Here is a 22,270-nt window from a genome sequence, read left to right as displayed (position 1 = left end):
TTGGTTAGGTCAATGAACCATCCAGAAGAGAATTCTCTGTGATTGAAAGAAGAGAAAATTTGGTCACAGAGAGGAAAAAGGGCATCATTAATGGATCTGTGCTTCTGAAACCCATATTGACCTTCAGAAAATAAATTTCCTTTATTCAGGAATTCTAACACATGACTGCAGATGATATTTTCAGGGACCTTTGATACTGCTGGTAGGAGGGATTTTGGCTGATAATTATTTACATCATGTGGTTCACTCTTTTTGGAAACTCGTATGACTGTTGATATTTTGAAGAGTTCCAGAAAGCAACCACTGCTTAATGAACTGTTTATTACATCACAGGGTGGCCCAGCAATTTTCATGGCAATATTTGTTATTAAATGGTCAGAGAAACCATCAGTACCACAAGAGTACAAGTTTTTTGTTCCTCTGATAATTGTTGTAACATCTGCAGCTGGTGTTGATGTTAAGAAGAGTGACCTGTCTGATTTTTTTCACACTGTTTCAAAAGTTTGTTGTGGTTTGGTCGTTCCTGAAGAAAGGTTTCTTATGTTATTTATGAAATGTGCATTAAAATAATCATTATTTCTTTAGAATCTGGTATTTTTTCCCATTCTCATTCAGAAAATTTTTTGCCATTCTCATCTAAAAAATTTTGCATTCTCTTTGTACTTTCTTTTCATTCCGGCCAGTTTCTGGTTTGTATATTTCACATCCATATTCCAAAATCTCCATGCATAATTAGCAGCCGCGCGGGATTAGCCGAGCGGTCTAAGGCGCTGCAGTCATGGACTGTGCGGCTGGTCCCTGTGGAGGTTCGAGCCCTCCCTCGGACATGGGTGTGTGTGTTTGTCCTTAGGATAAATTAGGTTATGTAGTGTGTAAGCTTAGGGACTGTTGACTTTAGCAGTTAAGTCCCATAAGATTTCACACACATTTGAACATTTTGCTTAATTAGCTGGACTAAGCTTTCTTTTCAGTCACTGAAAGCTCTCCAAACTGTTTTCTGAGTCTAGGTAATTGCATCACTATATTACACTATGGCTTTGTAATTGTGTTGTGGCATTGCAAAATGAGAGCTTGAACTACTAGAAACTAATTTTTCCAAATCGAAAATCTCTATAATTTGTACCTGAGCTATCTTCTGAAATGCCATGATTTTTCCTCTAAACTGGCACTTTCTTGGTTACTGCTACTCTCATGATAATTTATAATCGTTTCTGCATCAATAATATCACTGTTATCATCATTTGGTGTCTCACTTTTATCAAACCTCTTCAGTGTATGTATCACTTGCAAAATTTTTTTCCTGCTGGCCAGGAGTAGTGACTCCATTATACACTGAAAAAACAGGTGTTAATAGTAAAATTCAAAGATTTTTAAAACCTTTTATTCCATTTAAGTAATTAAAAGCATTTTCCAAATACATAAATCAAGGCATGAGGCCTACCAATTCTTTCCTAGTTACTTGCATACATTGAGTAAATCTGACTCTTTAAAGTGCACCAATAAGTTCAGCAACAAATAACACAGTAAGAAACAGATCTTGGGTCTTGACACTGCACATGCAGTGTAAGGAAAGGTAAATTTGAAGACTGATAACATGGCACAGTTAGCAGAAGTACAATGACACTAAACTGTGAAATATCTGACTATGGTCAGTCCGACTCTTGTCCGTAGTTACAGGCTAAAATACTTACTTTGCACTCACCATGCCTGAAAGACTTTCTGAAAACCAAAATTTATTTTTTGTAATCCTTACCGTAGGTAACATTACTTACTTGCTCTTAAATTACTTACAATAGCCTGAGGACCCATATGATGACATATTTTTATGAACACTGGCAAATTACTACAGCAAACTGATTTTACTTTTACTTTAAATTGAACAAAGTGACCGTAACTTAATTATACTGCTGCTAAATAATTTACTTGTTGCATTCTCATTTAAAACATAATTAATGTGAAAAATCTCCACATTATTCACACAATTTTCTCAACATTATTAAATCCTAACATAATAAAACATTTTCTTCATAATGCTTTTAACTGTCATAGCATGAAATGTCTTTTATTCCAACTTCTTACACTGATCAGCCAGAACACTATGATTACCAGCCTACTACTGACACAAAAGCATCCAGGTGATAGCACTGTCACCTGGCAAGGGCTGACCTCTACTCATACAGATGCATGGTGCATGTAATATCAGTGAGCATATGGTCCATGAGTAGAATGGGGAAGGCATGCAATCCATCTGAGTTTGAGTGAGAGCAGATGGTGATGGCCCAGAGACTCAGCACAAGCATTTCAGAAACTGTTCACCTTGTGGCGTGTTTGACGAGTGCTGTGGTGAGTGTCTTCAACTTGTGGCAAAACGAAGATGAAACCACTCCCAGATGTTGTAGGGTTGGCTGCCACCCCTCATCACAAATGATCGTCGTTGTAGGCTGGGCAGACTGGTAAAACAGGACAGGCAGCAAACTAGTGCAGAACAAACAACAGACTTCAATGCTGGGCAAAGTTCAAGTGTGTCTCGACACACAGTGCCCCAAACTGTCCTAACCGAGGGCCTCCACAGCTGATGACCCATGCATGTGCCAGTGTTAACTCCACGATATCGGCAACTACGAATGAAAGGGGCATGTGACCATTGGCATTGGACTTTGGTGGGATGACAGAGCATCCCATGGTCTAATGAATGTCAATGCCTTCTCCATCATGTTGATGAGAGGACAAAAATTGGTCGTCTTCCAGAAGAATAGCTTCTTGATACCTGTATTACAGGACAGAGACAGGTTGGCGGCGACTCCATTATACTCTGTTGAACATTCACGCAGGCATCCATGGGTCCAGTGGAGCTCATGCAAGGCACCATGACAGCCACGGAGTATCGTACACTGGTTGCAGAGCACATACACCTCCTAATGAGGATCATGTTTCCCAACATTGGTGACATTTTTCAGCAAGATAATGCACCATAACAAAAAGCCTGGAGTAGTTTCAGCAACACAGCGATTAGTTGCAATTGATGTGCTGGCCCCCAGCTTGCCAGATTGAACCCAACTGAACACAGCCGGCATGTGATTGCTCATCGCATCAGAGCTCATTGCCCCCGCCCCCAGAATTTACAGAAATTATGTGACTTGTGTGTGCAGTCCTGGTGCCAGCTGCTCCCAGTGATCTACCAAGGCCTCATTCCTTTCATGCCACAATACACTGCTGCTGTTATCCATGCCAAAGGTACAGGTACCATCAATTATGTAGATGGTCATAATGTTGTAGTTGATCAGTATATAGGTATGGATATTAATATATCCATTAACACCAAAACTCATTTACTGAATAAACATTTTATGTATCCCAGAACTGAACATAGTAGAAGATGATTATATTCTTCTTTCTTCCAATCTATGGATATGATAGTAGGAGAAAAGAGTGATTCAATAAAGGAAGAATGAGATCATCCGGCTGCATAAGGCAGTATCTTAAGTGTAGTGTGATACTAAAATTAGGTGAACACCTACCTATAGATAGCTTCACAATTATTTTGAGCCTCTGCTCCTTCATCTACTTTTGCAGCACTATGTGGATTTCTGCTCTTGTTATTCAAATCAATAATAAACACAGCAGTCCACCCACCAAAGTCTCTGAGCATACCATTTCCAAGAATTATAATTCCTTTGAACATACCATACACACTGTAAATTGCTACCTGCACGTTTACATTGAAAACTGCTTTCCACAGATAGTCCACTTTGCTGTCAGCTTTGAGAAATTTGAACATAAGTACCATTTGCTATTTGAAAACAGGTTTCTTTACCTTATGAACCTTCAAAGAGTTTTTTTATAATCAAGGTCATGTTCACACCAATTTTTTATTGACCAGTTTTGACAGGCAAGACTATTTTCAGATTCTTCAAAACTTTTTTGACTATCTCTTACATTCCATTGCATGTCCATTACTCATGCCATGTTAACGTTTAGTGAAGGGTATAGTTTGACACAGGTTTGTAAGAAATAATCTTACAAACAAGTTTGTCAGAAGTAAAAATGTATAGCTAAAATGCACCTTTTGGAACTTGGATGTCTACATGTGTAGCACTCCTCTGACACTTGTCAGTTGTTAAAACTGCAGTATATAGTAAAAGCCTAAGTTATACCAATTTTTACATTTACATGACAAGTGAAGTACACCTTGGAACCCTCTCACCTGAAATACATAGAGCAACTATGTATTCAATGTAGTGTAACTAGGTATTTTGACTGAGAAGGTCCCAAGATGTGCTACACACATCACTTACATGTAAACATTGGCATGAATTGCCCTTGTAGCATATACTGCAGATTTTAACAGCTCACAAGCATCTAAAGGGTGCTACATATGCAGACATGCCAAGTTCCACGCTGTGTTTTAGCTGTGTATATTTTTACTTGTGGCAAACCTGTTTCTAATTTTTTTTTTTTTTTTTTTGGCAAATCTGTTTGGAATGTGCAATATCCTCTTCTTTAAAAGTCTGGATCCCACATCGTACTGTTGATGGAAATTGACTCAATAAGATTCATGGATTCATGTATGATCTGGAATCGTTCTTCTACCTGACTTAGGTTCCACTTTAAAATGAGTTCAAAATCACCACTAACTACTGTCATACTCGTGTATGGCTGGGAAATAAACTACACAGATGTGGAAGCGTTCTAACAGAAAGACAAACGTCAAAATAAGAATTAGGGATAAAAACAAGAATAGTTAATCTTAAGCATAACATAATTCAATCAAAGAAGTTGAGCTCTTCTCTGAATGAATGCATGCGTACACCTAGACACTTGCACACTATTTATAGTGAAGTATACACATGTAGTACAGGTTTAGTGCTGTATTGACTGTAGTAGATACTGTGTTGAAGGACTTCTTGTGCCCACACCCTGTCTCATTTGATGGTGTACTGGCTGATCAACACTGAACAGTGGATCTTGGTGTCAGTAGCTCACCAGCTAGTCGCCATCTGGTGCATTCTGGAAGTATCTCAACTGCTTCCAATGTCTGCCTCAGCATCATTCTTTTGGTTAATGGGCTGGTTCAGTGATGGCTTGTCCGCACTGTGATAGAGTGAAGTAGCAATTGGACTTTTAATGTACTGTGGATATGATTTCAAGATCTTTGTACAGTGAATGTGCATCAGTACTGGAGTCCTCAAATGAGTACTGCATTATTACCAGTACAAGAACAAAGGACTTTTCCTTGTCCTTATCTCAAGATAATATGAGCCTGACTTCCACTGCCTGCCATGGACAAGAGGTGAGGTCACCAAACCATGGAGTCAGTGGTGGGAAAAGTGGTTATTATTCTTGTATGCTAAGGTCACCTGTGCATGTGTTGACCACCCTAGGCCAATAGGAATAATGGTCTTCCTCCTCTTTACTTTTTTACTATTGCAATTGTGTGAGTCTCATCATTCATTTGAGGTCTGCACTCTGTAGTGAAAGGAGAAGGGTCTTTCTCACTGTGAATAATAACAGGCATGTACCAAAATTATGGTTTATTTAGAATAATTCTTTTTACAAAATATTTATTATATATACATCAGAGAGATATTCCAACATGTATCATTTGTTATTTAAATACTTTTACACATTATGTACTGTATGTGGAAAAAAGTGAGACTAGATTACATGACTAACAGCAAGTGAAGAAGAAACCACGATCGTGCAGACATGTGTATAGAACATTATATATATATACACATACATATATGCACCCCTACAACTTATGATCGGTACTACTATTCCACACATATATACAGTGCAAATACATCCACTCTCTCTCACTATCATCCAAGTGTACAACATGAGTGTATGAGGGTGCGTAGTGTGAGTGCAGGGAGGTGCTGATCCCGTCCCCATGGATGAACTGTCTGTCGTCATTACATGACAGCCCAATATTTAGCTGCAGTACAATATGGAGTTCATGGCCTCACAATCAAAGAGACTACTTGGCACACTGAGTGTGGAGTTGCATCAACACCTTTGAGCAGGCACCTCTGGCAATCTTTGGTTGAGAGAACCTTTGAGGTCACACAATGTACACCGTCATCCTGTCTTTGGGTGGCACCTATATCTGTACAGTATACATACTTTCCATCTCAGCCCCACACACTCCACAAACCATTTGCCTCCTCTTTCATCAGGCTAATGACTGTCTTCTTTCGAGGTGTAATACCATAAAGATTATCAGCCACATATTCAGAAATGGCAAATACTTCAGTACGGTATCTTACTACGTTGTATGGAACTCTGTATCCATATAAAGTAACTTTGGATTCGCTAAGTTTCATTTCACTAACTCATAGTGGAAGTGATACATTTCGTGTTTGTAAAGGTCCAGCACACACATATCGAAGTATACAGGTTTCGTTACCTCCACCAAAACCTTAGTCATCACCATAGTGACTAATCCTTGATGGAAGATAGTGGCCCACTCAAATATTTGGCCTATTGCTGAATCTCTAATGCCAATCCCAATGGTAAAGTTATTGAATTTGGTGATGTTTTCTCAAATATTAAATAGTCTTCTCAAAAATTGAGTTTTTCATTAAATCAAAAAAAAATTGTTTTCATAACTCGTTACTGAGAGCCGTCTTTTCGATATTGACATGAATGTACTAGTGCTACCTGTATGACTGTTTGAAGGAGATAGCGCAGATGACTTTATTAAGTTCCGTTCCAAACTGAGGCACTGCTGTAGTTATCTGTAATGGAAGATACATCTCTTCTAGCTCCCCATTGCTCTGGACATAGTGGCAAGTCATAGTGTGCATCATGCAAATGAGTGGGATACGCCAAGTCAGCCTCTACAACTTATTCCCTATCATAATCTGCAGTCACATCTTTGAACTTACCCAGTCTGGTGATTTCCTTTAGCACCAGGGATTGAAATCCCCAATCAGAAGAGATTATTGCACAGCATGCCCATATAGGTTGTTTACATCAAAGTACAGCACATACTCCTCCCTCATTCATGGGTTATTTGCTTTACCATACTTCTGCAAGCACTGGCAAAGCCCCTCATGAATACTGGAGTTGAGAAAAAAACAGCGTGTCAATATCAGTGAACAGTTTGATATCAACATGTGTCTTTTTTAGCACTGCATTCCGTGAAACCCTTGGCATGGTTTAATATAAGTGTATGTGCCCACGCACACATTCTGCAATTGCTCAAAAATATCTGCAAGTGGGCACATGTTAGTGTCTGTGTATAGTCAGGCATTTTCCCCAAAAGCAGGGATGCCGAACTCCTGTCACACATTCAGCACATACCCATATGCATTATTGCAATGCCTCCAAGTTTACTGGTGAATGCTGCTATTATGGACAATGTGGTTTTATTGAGTCCCTCCTTCTAATCCAGGTATTAAGGAAGGGGTCAGTTTGTGCAGCTCTAGTGATGTTGATATCCTATGCTATTGCTCTGCAAGCCTTGGTGAAACTAGGCAACAGGACCACGACCACCCCTTCAGTTGTGCACGTTGTGAGGTGCTTGTGCACATATGTGGGTTGCATGACGTAATTGCCTTACTGGCAAAATACTTATGGCTTTAATTGACAACGTGCATTACTCACGATGTGCACAGCTAGCCCTTTCCACTCATATAGAAATTTATGTCAGCTGGTAACACACTGTGGCAGACTTATATTCCTGTTTGCTTGGCATAAATTGTGCTAAATCACACGCTACATACTGCAGTAAAATTAGATCAATTGTCAAGTATATTTTAAAGTTGTACTAATAGTAAACCTATTTTGTGGGTTTCTGAATGAGTTGTAGTATATTAAGTTATGAATTTTATCATACAGTAATCAATTTGGAGTGCTGACAAGGGAACCCTCCCCCCCCCCCCCCCCCCCGCACACTGTACCCCTCTGATATTGTGGTAAGAGAGCCCAGTGGACAGTCTGTCAAAACCTGAACACAGATCAAGTATGAAAACAGGAAGAAGGTGTACTGAACTGTGAAATAAAGCGTAATAGAAACAGTGAACTGTCCACAGAAAAAAAGTGCAATACAGAGCAAGCTGAAACACCGATGGCGTCGTGGTAAAGTGGTTATGGTGTTGGGCTACCAAGCAGGCATCTATCTATAGTAGTGGAGGAAGGGCCTCATTCAGATGCAGTTGAATGTAGGTTGAAGCAGAATACTAGCTTAAAGAAAAGAGACAGGTCGGAATCAAACCAGAATAGGAAAAGAAAAATTCTGCTTATAGGTAGCAGTCATGGGAGGGGTGTGGGCCAACAGCTTTAGGAGAAATTAAGGACAGAGTACCAGGTCACAAGTTTTGTGAAACCAAGTGCTAGCCTTAGCCAGGTGACAGAAAACTTAGGTCAGCTGTGCAAGGACTTTGAGAAGGAAGATCAGGTAATTATAGTTGGGGGAGCAGGAAACAGCCTGGCTATGAATCCAAGATATAGTATTAGGAGTGACCTGGATAAAATAGGAGCAGAAACTGGGCACACGAATGTGGGGTTTGTGGAGGTCTTTCAGCAGCATGATCAGCCCTGGGTAAACACTGCTGTAAGGCGTGTTACCACTGAGCTGAACAGGATGCTCCAGACACTGGCAAAGTCTCTCATGAGTGTAGTTCCAGTTGATGCTATTGGTAGATGGGGTTACACTACACATGACCTGCACCTTAATAGGAAGGAGAAAGATAAGTTAGCTTCTCTATTAGCAGATACTGTAAGGGGGGCCACAGTCACACAAGGTGTGATCCTTGTGGTTATTGGGACCAGGCAGACAGGTTTTTTTAGGTTGAAGCCCAATTCCAGACAGACAACAACCAAGGAAAGTAGAAGAAAAGTAGCTTCATGCACAGCAAATAGGGATAAAGCTAAGGGTGGTACCAACTTACTTCACCAAAATATCAGGGGAATGAAAAATAAAGTAGATGAGCTGATAATGTGTTTAGTTGATCTCAAAAATAAGAATGAGATTGATATACTTTGTCTGAGTACCATGAAACTGTGGGGATGCAAAATGTCAGTATAAATAGGTATAATTTAGCATCTTACACTTGTAGATCTAGTAAGGATAAAGGAGGAGTTGCCATTTTCATAAAACGAGGGTATAAATAGAGAATTGTTGAAGTAAGCAAATTTTGTGTTGATCAGCACTTTGAGGTTTGTGCATGTGAACTTCAGCTAGATAATGTTGTGTTGATATTAGCAACAGTGTACAGGTCTCCACTAGGAGATTGGGAGCTATCCATAAAAAAGTTTGACTCTGTATTATGCTGTCTGTCAGGCAAAAAGAAGTTATTAATCAGTGGTGATTTCAATGTTAACTTTCTAAGCAATTCTGGCAGGAAAAGTGAACTAGAAGTGTTGTTAACAACATATAACTTAGACTCAGTGATCAATTTCCCTACACGTATAGCTCAGGACAGTAGTACTCTAATAGATAATGTATTTGTATAGCAAGAGGATGTAGAACAAACACATGCTTTCCCTGCGGTAAATGGAATATCTGACTATGATGCTCAACTGATTAACTTACGAAACCTAACATGGTGTACACTTCAGGAACCATTAAGTAAAAGTATGAGGGTGCTCAGGCAGGTATCTATAGATCACTTCAGAGAAAGGAAATGTAAACTGGGAAGATGTATATAATGAGCCAAATGCTAATGATAAATGCATCATATTTCTTGATAAATTTATATCCCTTTATGAACATTGTTTTCCAAAGAAAATTATTAAATGTAACACCACAAACTTTTCAAAGAAACCTTGGATTGTTACAGCTATTAATGTGTCTTCAGAAAGAAAAAGAAAACTGTATGAGGCAGCAAGAACTAGTAAAGATCCAGAAGTAGTTTTACACTATAAAAATTATTGTAACATACTGAGAAAAGTTGTAAGGAAATCAAGAAATATGTACGTTAGAGAAGAAATTAACAACTACAGCAATAAAATCGACTCAATATGGAATGTCGTTCCAAGGGAGGCTGAAAAAGTAACCACTGGGGTAGGTAGTACTACTGTTAAAGACAATGAGACCATCTGAGCCAACAGTACACAGGTAGCCAATGTATTTAACAGCCCCTTGTAGGAGAAAAAATTAGTGAAAATAGTTCAAAAAAAAAGCCAGTCAGTACATGGAAGAGTCAGTGTTGAAAAATTTTAGTCACATTAAATATCATCTAACAACCTCTTGTGAAATAAGGAAAATTATTAAATCTTTGAAAAATAAATGTTCTGTTGGAGTAGATGACATCTCCAACAAGTTATTAAAACAATGTGGAGCAATTACAGCTGATGTTTTGAGTCACATATGTAATGCATCACTGACTCAGGGTATTTTTCCACACAGGTTAAAATATGCCATTGTGCAGCCTCTCTACAAAAAGGGGGAAACCACAGATGTTAATAATTACCGGCAAGTATCCTTTCTTACAGCATTTTCAAAAATCTTTGAGAAAGTAATGTACTCAAGAGTAGTTAGCCATCTCAACAGTTATGGGATACTTAGTAAATCACAGTTCGGATTTCAGGAAGGCTGTTCCACTGAGACAGCAATATACAATTTCACTGTCCACATAATAGAGTCTTTAAATAGTAAAATGTCACCAGTAGGAGTATTCTGTGACTTACACAAAGCATTTGATTGTGTGAACCATGACATTATGTTAGAGAAATTACAATTCTATGGTATAAATGGAATAGCATAAGAGTGGTTTAAGTCATATCTACAGAACAGGAAGCAAAAAGTCTTCTTATATACTTCAAGTGATTCAACGGAGTTTGCCACTTCATCTAACTGGGGTGAAATTACATTAGGTGTTCCACAAGATTCGATCTTGGGTCTCCTCCTGTTCTTGATATGTGTTAATGACCTCCCTTCTTATGTGAAACAAGATGATGAACTGATGCTGTTTGCTGATGATACAAGCATAATTATTAATCCAGTTAAAGAAAGTCCGATAGAAAATGATAAAAATAAGGTCTTTGGAAAAGTTATTAATTAGTTTTCTGTGAATGGGCTTGCCCTGAACTTTGAAAAAAACACAGTACATCCAATTTTATGCTGCAAAAAATATAATTCCTTCAATAAACATAACACATCGAAAGAAGTCAATAGCCAGGGTAGAGCACACTAAGTTTTTGGGTGTACATATAGATGAGAATCTTAATTGGAAAATTCATATTTTGGATCTCCTAAAGCGACTAGGTTCAGCAACTTTTGCAATCAGAATAATTGCCAATGTTGAGGATGTAGAAATTAGTAAGCTAACATACATTGCATACTTCCACTCTCTGGTGTCATACGGAATAATATTCTGGGGCAACTCAACACTTAGGCAAAAGGTATTCAATGCTCAAAAGAAAGTAGTTAGAATAATGTGTGGGGTTCATAGTCGCACATCTTGTAGGCATCTGTTTAAAAGGTTAGGAATTCTTACAACTGCTTCCCAGTACATTTACTCAGTAATGAAATTTTTTCTCAACAACATGGACCAGTTTAAAATCAACAGCGACATTCATGATAACAATACCAGAAAAAAGAAAGACCTACACTATCATCTAATTAACCTATCTTTGGCACAGAAAGGGGTAAAATATGGTGCTATAACACTTTTTGATAAATTACCAGATGAAATAAAATGTCTGACAGACAGCAGTAATAGTTTCAAAAACAAATTGAAATCGTACCTCCTTGACAACTCCTTCTATACCATAGATGAATTCTTGAATATGAGTAAATAAATCTGGAGATATAACATATGCATTTTGTGCCATTTAAGGGAATGGGATAGATAATAGAAATATTTAGGTATAACACTATAATGTAAACAAAAAAACTTGTTTCCTGTGTTTATTTCTTGTGCATTTGACACGTTCCACATTATAACGATTTTTCCGTGCTATTTATCAATGGAACACGTAACTAACTCTCGTGAACAAATACCCTGCATGTGTACTCAAATTTGTGTCTGTGTCGTGGTGTAACGTCCGTTTGCAAAAGCGAGGTGTAGGGTAGGGATCTATAATGACAATTCATTCTGTACAATTACTCTGTTAGCATCCAAAAGGAAGTGATCTTAGAATGGGAACCGCAAACGTTTGGTGAGAAGGCGACAATTCAACTGAATCGTCCACAGGTAAACACATCTGGCGCATCATACACGGTATTAGTGACTGTACGTATGTCATATGATAGGAATCTTTTACCGATGCAACTGATTTCTACACCTGGCAAGTGAGTGAGATATGCCTCCAGGCCAGATTTAGGTCTTTGTATGAATGACATTGTGCTCACTCCAAGGAAATGATGAAAACATAATAGTTTGTCACATAATCTGCAAAAAAAGAACACAACGGCTTCACAGTCACACAGTTTTCTCTGTGCTCTGTGAAAAAAATATGTTTTTAACGTTTTTGAAGCACCGTTCCGTTATGGAAGTTTTGACTCTTGAATTCCCTTGTTGTAACATAGTTCATATCCGTTTATTTGTTGTTTTCATTTCCATGAGAGGTCTATGTGGTACCTCGCCTGCTGTCACTATGGATGGTTTTTTTAAATTTTTATTCATTTATTTTTTATACAAATAGATAAAGGAAAGCTGTTCCTCTTCAGCTGCATAACCAGAATAATAAGTCGTCCCGTTAGAACATAAGGATGCTTCATACTATAGCCCGCTGCGAATTTTTATATGAGTTCTCGTTGCTGTGTTGTTTACATTGTTTCTTCAATCTCATAAAAAAAGAAACTGGAAAGAAGTGCGATGGTTATCTTCTCATGTCATCGACAATCCAACTGCGAGGCGGATTATGGAATGCACTCCAAAGAAAATTAGAAAAATATTGCTTGTATTTAGGGTTCTTGACGATCGCACAATGTCGTTCGTTGAGTTAATACCAAAAATCGGGTACTGTTTTTTCGCCATTACCGAACGGAGGATGCCAAGTTCACCCAACCTGGATATGATGTGACGTCATTATGACGTATATACACTTTAGTCGATTAACACGCCTATCGACTTTTACGAACGTTCGAGATTCTAAACTGTCGTCAGCTAGTGGTTTGTTTTGACACGTACGGTTCTGATAACAGCTCAGTGTGGCAGCGTATACGTATTTCGCCAAAATAAAAGTAAAAGAGCTGGATATTAATAGAAATATTCCTGACCGTGGCCTTGAAAACGCCACGGACAACACGTTTCGTAAAAAAGTGAAGTCTTCTTATGTCCCGACCAGATTAGATTGTGTGTTGTTGTATTGAACGCTTACGCCGAAAATAATATTTATTTATTATCAATATTTTAGTATGGTTTCATACAATTGGTCTTGTCAGTACATATTAGATTGTAGCAGCATACTCTTGCTTACTTTTTTTTCTTAATTTATATAGCTGAAAGAGAACTCGTGCAAGTTTGTTAGCTAAGTAATTTATATGTCCATCCCAAGATAGTCTTTTATCAACCATAATTCCAAGTGATTTTACACTCGGACCGCAGAGACAGGTACCTTAGCGTCCAGTAAGGACTGGTGTGTAGAATGATTGAATTTCGAACTTAAAAAGAAAAATATGAGGCAGTGTTCAAGAAAAATCGTCGACCGGAGATGAAATACGAGGGGAAGTGGATTTCTCAATGTAATCTTAACCAAAGGTTAGTGTCTTGACGAAGCTAAAGATTTTGGCTGCTGAGTAATTCTTCTCACCGAGTACGAATAACCGACGTACTTCATCTGGGTCAGAAGTACATCAATTTCTGCTTGAGATTCACAATAACCACGCAATTGCCCGTCGTCATCGATGCTGAACTCTTTCAGCTTTTCTCTCATTAGTCTCTCGAATGCTGAACACATAATTAGAGACGAGCAAACGAAAAACAACGCACAGGACACAAACACAGTACAATACACGATTTAAACGCAAGGAACGCAAAACACATCTAAACGAATGGCGCAGAGCACAGCGCTACCTTGTCACAACCTCTCGAAAGTTCATGAAAGTCGAATAGTCGATATACGGTTTCTATCGTTTTCGATGTAGCGCGTATACGTCATAATGACGTCACATCGTATCCAAGTCCGGTGAACTTAGCATCCTCCTCACCGAACAGGTAGTGAACAGCATGGCCGCTAATCCACGTCACAGAGTTAGTTTTTGCTCTTGGGAAAAGAAGTGATTAGGTAGTTATCCTGTCGGGAGTGTGGTGTGTGAGAAAAACCAATATCTGACACACCAAATATCAAACGTCCCTTGCCGACCCGCATTCGAAACGATGTTCATCCGTGTCAATCACTTGGCATGTGGCACACAAGGGTGAGTCAGCGAGGTGGATGTGACGTAGGCGGGACTGGCACAACTGTTCCCGTTAACAGTTACTTACCATGAAGATTGTACGTCAGTATGAAGGGTGGTGGCATTCATTGCCTGCCACACAGCACGCCACTTTGTAGTGGGGTGTTTGCTTTCAATCACATTCGGCGTCCTGATCAGTTGCAAGGCAGCATATATCGCCCTCATCATCATCAAGTGTGTGGGTAGTAGTGCAGTATGGATATAGCTTAATTCAAGGAAGAATCGGCTAATGTAGAAGAAAGGTGCTGGAATGTCTGATATCATCACACGGGGTGTGAATGCGGTTGGTTGTTAAGGCCTCAAGTAAGAGACTTGTGAGGCACATTGGGCTTCGTCGCCACAGTTGCAGGTGACAGCTGACGAACAGGGCCTTTGCTCTGTCCTGAACATGACCAACGCTTAAACCCTCTCTGCTCCTTGGGAGGGTTATGGACTCATAACGAATCTTAAATAACATGCCCGTATTAACAAAGGATCCCAAAACCACCAACATGCGGTGAGCCAGAGTAGGAGGTATCGGGAGTATCTGAGCAAAATGGGGGATACATGACGCCAAATAGACGTTAGCATATCTCATCCGTTGCAGGAGGTCTAGATGTCTAAGACGGTGGTCACTTATTCCTGCCCTCGTCTGATTCAGTAAACGCCTGTATGTAAGGGCTGTTGAACGCTTCATGTCAGATGTGAAACCAATGCCCAGAGAGCGGATCGTGTCACTGATTCGTAGTGGTGCGACGCTAGAGCTCTGCCTATGGATAGGGCGTGTGATTTGTGGAGATTGAGATTGCTCCCCGATACCGCACCGTAGATTGCCACCCACGCCAGTGCTGCACGAACATCGTCATTACTGCGAAGAAGGAGTACCACATCATCTGCATAGGCAGTGCAGCAGAAAGTGTGTCCACCAAGGGACATCTCAGTCAGGTGTTATCAGAGATCGCAGAGGAGTGGTTCCAGGATGAGGGCATACAATATCGCTGAAGGAGGGCAACCTTGTCGCACCGATCGCTGGATCTGTATCGACGGCGTGAGACGGCCGTTATATAACACCTTGGACGTCGTGCCACGTAGGAGATGCATCAGTACCTCAACTATGATGTCCGGATACCCCATGTGTCGCAGTACCTCCATCAAAGATGTGTGGTCGACTCTGTCAAAGGCCTGGCTAAAGCCAAGTGTGGCCAAAACTCCTGGCAGTTGGCGAGTTTTGGCTAGCACGATCATATCTCGATATTGGCACAGTCCAGTGCGAATATTATGGTCATCTCGTAACGATGCCTGGTCCAGTGACACAACACATTGCACTGATCGCTTTAGGCATGCTGCCAAAAGCCAGGTGAAAATCTTGTCATGTCATGTCACTGTTGAGTAAGGTCAAGGGGCGATAATCACTAACCATGGATCCATCTCATGGTTTGTGTATGGGCACAATCAGTCCTTCTAGGAACGCCCCAGGGATCTGCGTCGTGGGAGACATAAGATCGCGGCAAATATCAGTCCATGATGGTGCTAGCAATTGTAGATATGTCCAAAAAAATTCCAGAGGAAGGCCATCAGGTCCTGAAGACTTATGAGCAGTCTCCGCCTGTATTGCTTCAATGATTTCTTCTTCCGTTACATCTGCAGTCAAATATGCTGCCGCTATCGGAGAGATTCTGCCATTGGTGAGTTGAGAGACTTTGGCGATCATCTCTGGGGGATGTCAGTGTTCCGAGTATAGCCTAGCGTAGTGAGCATGAAGGGTGTTTCCTATATCACGCTGTGTACCAAGGCGTCATCCAGCTTCTGTCGTGATAGCTTGGATCAGTATCCTGCGTCATTTCATCGTTCTGCAATGAGGTGGTACATGGACGGTTCCTCCTGGGCCACTCTGTCTTGAGTGCATGCTCTGACAATAGCACCCTCAAGGTGGCAACGTATTAATCTGATGACCTGTGCCTTGGCACGGTCCACCATCACCTGCCTTGCAGATGAGTACAGCAATGTTGTACATTCCCTTAAGATGCTGTAGTAAAAGTCCATGGTATGTCTCTTCCATGCTACTACATCTCGTCTGAAGCCTATTAAGGTCTTCCGGAGGGCTGGTTTGGTGCAGAGTAACCACCACGACAGTGTACACCAGTAGGTGTCATGCTGGCGGCTACAGGAATCCCACGTGTTCTGTATAAGGCGTCGACATTCTTGAGAGGCTAGGTGGGCGACGTTCAACTTCCATGGACCACGGCTGTGCCACACCTTCTGGCGGCCGAGGGTAATGGCGCAGATGTAGGCTTCGTGGTCAGAAAATGCTGTGGGCCAAACTTCGGCATCTCTCGTCCCCACAACTATGGAGCACGAGATGTAAATCCAGTCGATGCGGCTGGAGGAATGGCTGGTGTAGTGCATAAATCCAGGCTGATCGCCACCAACATGTTCCAGGTGCTTGGCTACAGTTGAAGTCCCCTCCGAATATCAAGGCGTCCTGACAGCCCACTAAGAGGGTTGGGATTGTATGAGTGGAAGAGGTGGATCGTTCGTGACGCCGACCAGATCTTGACAGTGCATAGATGTTAATAACTTTGACTCCATGGATAGTAAGAGCCATGCCTCGCGTCAGGGAGATACTCGACGTCTTCTGCAGGTATACCAGTACCTTCGCGGAGGAGGATCATCACACCACTGCCATTGGCCGACGCATGTGACACCCAAGTCTTGTAGCCATAGGGTTCCTTGAAGTCTGGCCGGCCGCGGTGGCCGTGCGGTTCTGGCGCTGCAGTTCGGAACCGCGGGACTGCTACGGTCGCAGGTTCGAATCCTGCCTCGGGCATGGGTGTGTGTGATGTCCTTAGGTTAGTTAGGTTTAAGTAGTTCTAAGTTCTAGGGGACTTATGACCTAAGATGTTGAGTCCCATAGTGCTCAGAGCCATTTTTGAAGTCTGTGACATAAACCTCTTGAACGAGCGCAGTGTCGATTTGTGCTGCATTGAGCAGACCCTGTAGCATTGCAAGGTTATGTTGGGCACGTATGTTGTTGATGTTAATCATTGCTAGACTTTATGTTTGGTCAGCCAGGTCAGCAACTGGGTTGTTTGGGAGGAAAGGTGTGAGCGGCAGGGGCGGCCCCACAGAGGCTGACGATATAGCCGTAGTCACTGTGGTTTGTCGGTGCTGGGTACAGCCAAAGGAGCATCTCTGCCCTCGGCATCCTCTGTGCACTGTGGCTCATCCTCGACATCATCCGCCCAAGAATCAGATGCAGCAATTGGTAACTGTTGATTAGTGCTGTCAGTAGAGTGTTCGCTTGCATGTTCAGTAGCAGAAATGTTGTTGTCAGTTTGAGGCTCAGAAACTGTATTCGCCATAGCATCGTGAAGGGAAGGGTGAGTTGTTGGGGTAGAGTCCTGAGTATCGTCCAATGCCGGATTTTCGTCTGGGTCACACATCTGAAGCAGGCAATCATCGTATGGCGTATGGCGCCATTTCTTGCTTTTTCGAAGAGACCGTTGTTTTCGGACATGTTGTTCTGTGTCAGAGTGCGAGCGGCAATCGTCTGACGCGGTCTCCATTGGTAGGAAGGCAGAACTCGGGACAATTTCTGGTTCGACTTCCATCTTCTCTTTAGACTCATCTCGGTGGCACAATTGATCACCGTCTTGAGGTAATTCTGCCGATGACGTCGTGGAGGGGGATATTTTGTCCACCACACTGTCATAGACTATTGACTGCAATATCGTGTTTCGATCCTGGGCAGGAACAGCTATTGGGGTTGCACCCATTGCATACATGATGGGGAATGAAGTAGGTGTCGCCGGGGATGGAACTTCACCAACCAGTGTCTGAGTCAGTCGGCATTGAATACAGGCTGATCGGACATGTCCTTCCTGACCACAGCCGGTGCAAGTACGCGGTTGTCCGTTGTACATGACAATGGCTCTGCAGCTGGCAATTACTAAATAGGATGGCACATTCTTTGTCAGTGTAGGCTTCATTTGTCGCATTCTGTTTAAGACGGGGTATGTCTCAAACGTTTGCCATTTTTCAGCCAGGTGGCTTAGCACGTCGCCGTATTGTTTGATACTGTCATCACAACATCTGGTGGGACTTTGAATTGCAGCTCGAAGACCCTCAGAGTGCAAAGACCTAATCCAGCGTAGTCGATAGTTACAGTTCCTATGTGGCTATCAGAATGCTTAAATTCAAGTCCATGAGTGTGTCAGTACAAAACATCAGTGCATGACTCTTCATTGACTAGCTTTATGTATACGACACTTTGCGTTATGGAAAAGTGGATCCCAACGATGCCTTGAGGTGCAATATGAAATTCTTCCCGGATGAAACGTTCAATGTCAAGTGCTCGAGGTCTTGCGCAGTCTGCTTGAAATCTGATCTTAATTGTGGACTTGCGGTACGAGTGCGCCACGGCACTACCAAGACACGGACGCGTGAGACTCCCCGCAGCGGAAGGTAAACAGGAAACACTCGCTCGCACGGTAAGTAAACAGGCGGGACACAGGCACGACGACCTTGCCCCACCGCTTCTAACAGCGGACTGACCACTTAAGCGTGAAGCCACACCTCTGAATATGCACGCAGTATTGCACTTGTTTATCTTGAACCGTTTGTTGTTTCTATTTTGCTTTTTTTGCGTTTCAGTAGATCTTCTTCCTGTTTTCATGCTTGATCTGTGTTCAGTTATTGATGGGCTATCAACTGGGCGATCTTACCACTAAATATGAAGGGGGTATGATGGGGAGTTTCCCTTGTGAGAATCATAAGGGCCTAAAGCACATCACTGTCTATTGTGATCTTGTAGGATTTATTCATGCTTCTGAAATCTGTTGATCGTATGGTGAGTTCTGTTTATCTGCGCTGTAGGCCCACATTGCATGTATGAAACTTCACGAAAAACTGTATCGCTGGTTTCTCTTACATTCACTTAAATGTGGGACTGGCAGCGGTGTGCTTTACGCCCTCATGCACATGAGGGCCGCGTTTGTATTCTAATTATGTGATCACGTTGTTAGACATTACTACTTCAGTTTAACCATTTAGAGAAACGGAACTTTGTACGTATAGTTGGTTGTTTACTGGGCGGGAGTTGGCTTTCATGTACAGTGTAACAGTGTAAACATGAACTATGTTGAATCTATTTTAAATGCTAACAGAAAAGTGAAGCTGTGAGGATGGGTCGTGAGTCATGCTTGGGTAGCTCAGTAGGTCGAGCACTTGTTGCCCTCAAAAGGCAAAGATTCCGAGTTCGAGTCCCAGTCGGGCACACAGCTTTAATCTGACAGGAAGTTGCATATCAGTGCACACTCTGCTGTAGAGTGAAAACCTCAGTCTGGGAACAGGAAAGTAAATTACCTGGAAAACTTACCCGCAAAGGAACTAGGGCCTCAGAGAACTGATCCTTTGATTGAGAGAGTCACAAGGTCAAAGGAGCATGATTAAAAGTGAACATTTAACAAGCAAGTATACAGTTAGCCCAAGTTGTTATGTGGATGCAGCGTAAGAATATCCGATTTTTCAGACCAGAAGTAAATTCGTGAACTAATACTTCTCTTAGAGTTCTTGTACATTTGTCCAAAAAAATGGGAAACCACGAAAACTCCCACTTACACTAAAATGCGAAATGGAGAGTTGCGAAAGCTTACGCATTATTTCGTTTTTGACCTAAACTGTACTTCATTATGTACAAACAACAAAATTCCACAAAAACAATTCTTTCTTTTGTCACATAAGCTATGCATCTTATTATTATTATTATTATTAATATCCTCCCCCGGCAGCTGAGTGGTCAGCGCGACGGAATGTCAATCCTAAGGGCCCGGGTTCGATTCTCGGCTGGGTCAGAGATTCACTCTGCTCAGGGACTGGGTGTTGTGTTGTACTGATCATCATCATTTCATCCCCATCGACGCGCAAGTCACCAAAGTATCATCAAATCGAGATACTTGCACCCAGCGAACGGTCCATCCGAAGGGAGGCCCTAGTGAGACGATATATATATATATATATATATATATATATATATATATATATATATATATATATATATATATATATATTATTAATGTTATTATTATTGGCAGTGGCTGTAGTTGTATAAATTTGTTGATAAGCATAACTGTTATACATAGGTACCATCTTATCTCCCCTCCCACAGCGCCACATGGGTGATGGCGGCAGTGATGAAATAATACAATAAGAAAACGTGGCGCCTCTGCCAGCACGTTTCACTTCATCTTATTCCCCCTCCAATATACGGGGGCTCAAATCAAGGTCAACACCTGCTGACATAAACAGGACTTATTTTTGCAGATGGCCCATGAATCGACACTGCTATCTTATTTCTGTCAGCACCTTTAAAAGGACCATTAAGCCTTATCCCACCACACAGTGTGTGCCACTGTCATCAGCTCTTACCAACTGATATAGGTACTCATCTGATCAGGCCACAGTCTTCCTGTCATATAGCGTCCAATCGATATGGTCACGAGCCCAGGAGAAGTGCTGCAGATAATGTCGTGCTGTTAGTGAAGGCACTCACGTCGATTATCTGCTACCATAACCCACTAACGACAAGTTTTATCACACTGTCCTAGCGGATATGTTTTCCCATGTCCCATATTGATTTCTGCAGTTATTTCACGCAGTGTTGCTTGTCTGTTAGCACTGACAATTCTATGCAGACACCATCGCTCTTGGTCATCAAGTGAAGGTTGCTGTCTACTGCATTCTCTGTGGTGAGAGATAATGCTTCAAATCTGGTATCCTTCGCACACTCTTGATGCAATGTATCTCTCAGTACTGAATTCCGTAACGATTTCTGAAACGGATTGTCCGTGCATCTACCTCGAACTATCTTTCCATATTCAAAGTGTGTTTATTGCCATTATACGGCCGTAATTACGTTAGAGACCTTTTCTCGTGAATCACCTGAGTGCAAATGAAAGGTTCCCCAATGCGCTGTCCTTTTGTACCTTGTGTACACGACATTGCCGCCATCTCTATATGTGCATATCGCTATCACATGATTTTTGTCACCTCAGTGTACCTGCCTGAAAACACCTGTAAGTGGTGGAGCAGTTGAATAAAAACGATTTTTTTTAGACGATACCTTTTATTGCTAACGCTACATTTATGTTCTTGTACATTATCTGAAGCACATATAAAATCATTTCCTTTGCGTTCTTCATGGTGCATTTGCTTGAGTCGTCAAACTAAGGGGCAGTTTTGCTTTTTGAGACTTATAATTGAATCATTCTTGAAAATTTTACGAAAGCAATACGCTTTTTCATGTGACCAAAACATTTTGATGTAAACAATGCTATCTATATGACCATAATTTTGAGGGAAATCTCCATAGCTTCATTCGACATTCCAACATCGTCCCAGTATTTTCCGCTATAGTAGTGCATTAATCATGCTGAGGTTTTTCGAGTGTTGGCACAAGTTAGGTGAAAGCACCCTATTATCGGGTATTATTTTTAAATTGAAGACTACCCTTTAAGTTATGGAAATTTTGCAGTACTACTACAGGAGAATTAAATACTACCCTTGCAAAAGTCTTATTAAAAGATTTCTATTTCAGTAACAGCAGGCCAAAGAATTAAAACGTGTAATTTTAATCCAGGGCGTAATATGGTTCCTATTTTCGGATGTTCTAATTATGGTTCGTAAATTAAAATTAAAACACAATGAATTAGAAGCATTGCCTTTATTTGCACTAAATGTTAGTTTCAAAAGTAAAGAGTATTGGATAACTGTTGGTTACTCTGTAAACGTTTCAGTCATAATAAGAGAAATGTTAAATGTTTCTGCTTTTTGATACAGAAGTCTAATTTTTAATACTTTCCAAGTATCATCATTGACACAGGCACAAAGCTCATGCCACAATTGAGAGCTACCAATGAACTTAATTCAGGTCTCTTCAAA

The sequence above is a fragment of the Schistocerca cancellata genome, chromosome 4 (assembly GCF_023864275.1).
Source record: "Schistocerca cancellata isolate TAMUIC-IGC-003103 chromosome 4, iqSchCanc2.1, whole genome shotgun sequence".
In the NCBI taxonomy this organism is placed as follows: domain Eukaryota; kingdom Metazoa; phylum Arthropoda; class Insecta; order Orthoptera; family Acrididae; genus Schistocerca; species Schistocerca cancellata.
This window is presented reverse-complemented; position numbering follows the sequence as displayed.